Source organism: Lissotriton vulgaris, chromosome 5, assembly GCF_964263255.1.
Source record: "Lissotriton vulgaris chromosome 5, aLisVul1.2, whole genome shotgun sequence".
Taxonomy (NCBI): domain Eukaryota; kingdom Metazoa; phylum Chordata; class Amphibia; order Caudata; family Salamandridae; genus Lissotriton; species Lissotriton vulgaris.
This window is the reverse complement of record NC_141693.1, coordinates 653,818,883-653,825,008: the sequence shown is the minus strand read 5'-3', so window position 1 is coordinate 653,825,008 and position 6,126 is coordinate 653,818,883.

The following is a 6,126-nucleotide window of genomic DNA, read 5'->3' as shown; positions in this document are numbered from 1 at the left end:
AGGGGCGATCCGGAGGAGGGGCTAGCGATGTGCGCTCCATTGATGACTAAACACAATATGGCTCCCTTGAGCTTTGGGCCGACAGGCTCTTGGACGACGCACCTGCGTGCCGGTTCTGGCATCGAGGCCTTTGACTGTGGTGTGGCGGCCTTCTCTTCCACCCCTAACGATCTTTTTCTACTGATGAGGGAAGTTATCCCGAAACCCGAGACATGTCTCGGGCGATATCCTAAAACCCGGGACATATATCGGGTCTAGAGATTCATCAGACCAACAAGCACCGACTTGCACCCACCTGGGTGATCCACTAAAAAACTACAAGTACCAGAGTCCCGAGGGCGATCCGGAGGAGGGGCTAGCGGTGTACGCTCTATTGATGACTAAACACAATATGGCTCCCTTGAGCTTTGGGCCGACGGGCTCTTGGACGAAGCACCTGCATGCCGGTTCTGGCATCGAGGCCTTTGACTGTGGTGTGGCGGCCTTCTCTTCCACCCCTAACAATCTTTCTCTACTGATGAGGGAAGTTATCCCGAAACCTGAGACATGTCTCGGGCGATATCCTAAAACCCGGGACACGTATCGGGTCTAGAGATTCATCAGTCCAACAAGCACCGACTTGCACCCACCTGGTTGATCCACTAAAGAACTACAAGTACCAGAGTCCCGAGGGGCGATCCGGAGGAGGGGCTAGCGGTGTGCGCTCCATTGATGACTAAACACAATAATGCTCCCTTGAGCTTTGGGCCGACGGGCTCTTGGAAGAGGCACCTGCATGCCAGTTCTGGCATCGAGGCCTTTGACTGTGGTGTGGCGGCCTTCTCTTCCTCCCCTAACAATCTTTCTCTACTGATGAGGGAAGTTATCCCGAAACCCGAGACATGTCTCGGGCGATATCCTAAAACCCGGGACATGTATCGGGTCTAGAGATTCATCAGTCCAACAAGCACCGACTTGCACCCACCTGGGTGATCCACTAAAAAACTACAATTACCAGAGTCCCGAGGGGCGATCCGGAGGAGGGGCTAGCGATGTGCGCTCCCTTGGTGACTAAACACAATATGGCTCCCTTGAGCTTTGGGCCGACGGGCTCTTGGACGAAGCACCTGCATGCCGGTTCTGGCATCGAGGCCTTTGACTGTGGTGTGGCGGCCTTCTCTTCCACCCCTAACGATCTTTTTCTACTGATGAGGGAAGTTATCCCGAAACCCGAGACATGTCTCGGGCGATATCCTAAAACCCGGGACATATATCGGGTCTAGACATTCATCAGTCCAACAAGCACCGACTTGCACCCACCTGGGTGATCCACTAAAAAACTACAATTACCAGAGTCCCGAGGGGCGATCCGGAGGAGGGGCTAGCGGTGTGCGCTCCCTTGGTGACTAAACACAATATGGCTCCCTTGAGCTTTGGGCCGACGGGCTCTTGGACGAAGCACCTGCATGCCGTTTCTGGCATCGAGGCCTTTGACTGTGGTGTGGCGGCCTTCTCTTCCACCCCTAACGATCTTTCTCTACTGATGAGGGAAGTTATCCCGAAACCCGAGGCATGTCTCGGGCGATATCCTAAAACCCGGGACATGTATCCGGTCTAGAGATTCATCAGTCCAACAAGCACCGACTTGCACCCACATGGGTGATCCACTAAAGAACTACAAGTACCAGAGTCCCGAGGGGCGATCCGGAGGAGGGGCTAGCGGTGTGCGCTCCATTGATGACTAAACACAATATGGCTCCCTTGAGCTTTGGGCCGACGGGCTCTTGGACGACGCACCTGTGTGCCGGTTCTGGCATCGAGGCCTTTGACTGTGGTGTGGTGGCCTTCTCTTCCACCCCTAACGATCTTTCTCTACTGATGAGGGAAGTTATCCCGAAACTCGAGACATGTCTCGGGCGATATCCTAAAACCCGGGACATGTATCGGGTCTAGAGATTCATCAGTCCAACAAGCACCGACTTGCACCCACCTGGGTGATCCACTAAAGAACTACAAGTACCAGAGTCCTGAGGGGTGATCCGGAGGAGGGGCTAGCGGTGTGCGCTCCATTGATGACTAAACACAATATGGCTCCCTTGAGCTTTGGGCCGACGGGCTCTTGGACGACGCACCTGCGTGCCGGTTCTGGCATCAAGGCCTTTGACTGTGGTGTGGCGGCCTTCTCTTCCACCCCTAACAATCTTTCTCTACTGATGAGGGAAGTTATCCCGAAACCCGAGACATGTCTCGGGCGATATCCTAAAACCCGGGACATGTATCGGGTCTAGAGTTTCATCAGTCCAACAAGCACCGACTTGCACCCACCTGGGTGATCCTCTAAAGAACTACAAGTACCAGAGTCCCGAGGGGCGATCCGGAGGAGGGGTTAGCGGAGGAGGGGCTAGCGGTGTGACCTAGTTTAGGACACCTCCCGCGCCACACGGCCACCAGCTGCTGCGTGTGCCTCCCGCCTGCCTGCCTCGCTGCCCCGGCCGCCGCCGTGTGACCACGCCCCCTGCCACCGAGTGGCGTGGTCTCCTACGGTCTAGCGCTGTGCTCGCCTGACCTGCAGGCTCCTGTACCCCGTTCTCTTGCGGTGTGCCCCTTTGCCTGTTGAGCTATTTTGCTCATTTGTATTGTATTGTGATTATTGTATTTTTCGCCTGTTTCTCGCTCCCCCCGGTCTCCTCCCTACCCGCTCCCCGCCACCGCCGCTAACCACGCCCCCTTTTTCTTTCTGTACCCTCCCCGCTCCCGCCTCCCAGCTGCTCCGCCCTCCCTCGCACTTGGCCATATATGGCGACCGTGCGACGCAGGTGAGTGTGACCTAGTTTAGGACACCCCCCGCGCCGCACGGCCACCAGCTGCTGCTGCGTGTGCCTCCCGCCTGCCTGCCTCGCTGCCCCGGCCGCCGCCGTGTGACCACGCCCCCTGCCGCCGAGCGGCATGGTCTCCTACGGTCTAGCGCTGTGCTCGCCTGACCTGCAGGCTCCTGTACCCCGTTCTCTTGCTGTGTGCCTCTCTGCCTGTTGAGCTATTTTGCTCATTTGTATTGTATTGTGATTATTGTATTTTTCGCCTGTTTCTCGCTCCCCCCGGTCTCCTCCCTACCCGCTCCCCGCTTCCCGCCACCGCCGCTAACCACGCCCCCTTTTTCTTTCTGTACCCTCCCCGCTCCCGCCTCCCAGCTGCTCCGCCCTCCCTCGCACTTCGCCATATATGGCGACCGTGCGAACGCGCAGCGGTCACGTGCAGCGGGAGCGCCGATTGTGCGCCGAGGGCGCGCCAAAGGTAAGCCCGTCTGCGCCCGTCCGCGCCTGGACCGCGCCCAGCGCCCGAATCCCTGGCCCCCACCGACGGAAGACGACCCGACTGTCATACGACGCCACCGAACTCATCGCACTCAACACCGGCGGGATCCCTGGATGCTACCGAGCCACTCCGAGGTGCACCCACAGACCCTTCAGCTGCCATGCCTGCAAGTTCACCTGCATCCGGACCTGCCCAGCACCAGCACCCGCCAAGCCGAACACCAGCAGCAACCACCTCAAGTGCATCCTGCTCAACACCCGCTCCGTCCACAGGCACGCCATCGAACTCTGGAACCTCCTCGACACCACAGCTCCTGACGTTGCCTTCCTCACGGAGACCTGGATGAACAACTCCTCAGCACCCGACATCGCCATCGCCATCCCAGAGGAATACAAGATCACCCGAAGAGACCGCGTCAAACATACGGAAGGAGGCATCGCCATCATCCACAGGGACACCATCCACATCACGACCAACACCGACGACACCCTGGCAACCGCCGAACACCTGCACTTCCAGATCCGCACCGACCCGAACACCACCCTCAGAGGCACCTTGATCTACCGACCCCCGGGACCACGCACACAATTCAGCGAGGACATCGCCGACTTCGTCAGCCCGCATGCCCTCCCCTCCGCTGACTACATCCTCCTGGGGGACCTCAACTTCCACCTGGAGAACAACAACAACCGCAACACCATCACCCTGCTCGACAACCTCGCCAACCTCGGACTCAAGCAGCTGGTGTCCACCCCCACCCACCTCGCCGGACACACACTCGACGCCGTCTTCTCATCCAGCAAAGACATCGCCTTCAGCCACGCCACTACACTCCACTGGACGGACCACAGCTGCGTCCACTTCACCTTCAGAAGAACGACGATCCACCACCACCAGCAACAGGTTGCTCGAAGAAGCTGGAACAAGATCACAGCCGACCAGCTCGCCGCTTCCCTGAGCCAGCACCCTCCCGCCAGCTCTGCGAACCCCAGCCAGGCCGCCAACAACCTCACGAAGTGGATCAGCAACTGCGCGGACGAACTCGCCCCACTGAGGACCCCGCCCAGCAGACCCGGCAGCAAGAAGGCCCCATGGTTCACCGACGAACTCAAGAGCTCCAAGAAGAACTGCTGAGCCCTCGAGAAATCCTGGAGAAGGGAACCAACACCGGACAACATGACCGCCCTCAAGCTTGCCACCCGGAAGCACCACCAACTGATCCGCGCCACCAAGAAAACTGCATTCAAGGACCGGCTGGACAACAACGCACACAATTGCAAGGAACTCTTCAACATCGTGAAAGAGCTCTCCAACCCCAACGCCAGAAACAACGACATCACCCCATCGCAAGACCTCTGCAATTCCCTCGCCTCCTACTTCCACAACAAGATCGCGGACATTCACAACAGCTTTAGCACTCAACCGACGCACGCCACGGCTGAACCACCGCCCCCCACCACCACCCTCCACGCCTGGACTCTGATCAGCACCGAAGACACCGTCCGCACGATGAACTCCATCCACTCCGGATCTCCGACCGACCCCTGCCCTCACCACGTCTTCAACAAGGCCGACGCTGTCATCGCACCCCACCTGCGGGACATCATCAACACCTCCTTCGACACCGCCACCTTCCCGGAGAGCTGGAAGCACGCCGAACTCAGCGCCCTACTCAAGAAACCTACAGCGGACCCCACCGAACTCAAGAATTACCGCCCCATCTCGCTCCACCCGTTCCCAGCCAAAGTCATCGAGAAGACCGTCAACAAACAGCTGGCCGCCTTCCACGAGACGAATGGATCCCTCGACCCCTCACAGTCTGGCTTCCGAGCCAACCACAGCACCGAGACCGCCCTCATCGCTGCCACCGATGACATCCAAGCCCTGATGGACAACGGAGAAACAGCGGCCCTGATCCTCCTAGACCTCTCCGCGGCATTCGACACTGTTTGCCACCGCACCCTAGTGCAGCGCCTCAGCAACGTCGGAATCCTGGAGAAGGCACTGGAATGGATCATCTCCTTCCTCGATGGAAGAACACAGAGAGTCCGTCTACCACCGTACAAGTCAGAGGCCACCGAAGTCATCTGCGGCGTCCCTCAAGGATCCTCGCTGAGCCCCACCCTCTTCAACGTCTACATGAGCCCCCTCGCGGCCATCGCACGCCAACACAACCTCAACATCATCTCCTATGCTGACGACACCCAGCTGTTCCTCTCCCTGACCAACGACCCCGCCGCCGCCAGAGCCAACCTTCACGAAGGGATGAAAGACGTAGCCGAGTGGATGACGACCAGCCGCCTGAAACTGAACTCAGACAAGACGGAAGTCCTCATCCTGGGTTCCTCGCCCTCCGCCTGGGACGACTCCTGGTGGCCCCCCGCCCTGGGCACCACACCCAAACCGACAGACCACGCACGCAACCTGGGCTTCATCTTGGACTCCTCCCTCACCATGACCAGACAAGTCAACGCCGTCTCCTCGTCATGCTTCAACATCCTGCGCATGCAACGGAAGATCTTCCGGTGGATCCCCACCGAGACCAGGAAGACGGTCACCCAGGCCCTCGTCACCAGCCGACTGGACTACGGCAACGCCCTCTACGCCGGAACCACCGCCAAGCTCCAGAAGAGACTCCAGCGGATCCAGAACGCCTCAGCCAGACTCATCCTCGACATCCCACGACACAGCCACATCTCCGGACATCTGAAAGACCTGCATTGACTCCCCGTCAACAAAAGAATCACCTTCCGTCTCCTCACCCACGCACACAAAGCCCTACACGATCAAGGCCCGAGCTAACTCAACAACCGCATCAACTTCTACGCTCCCAAA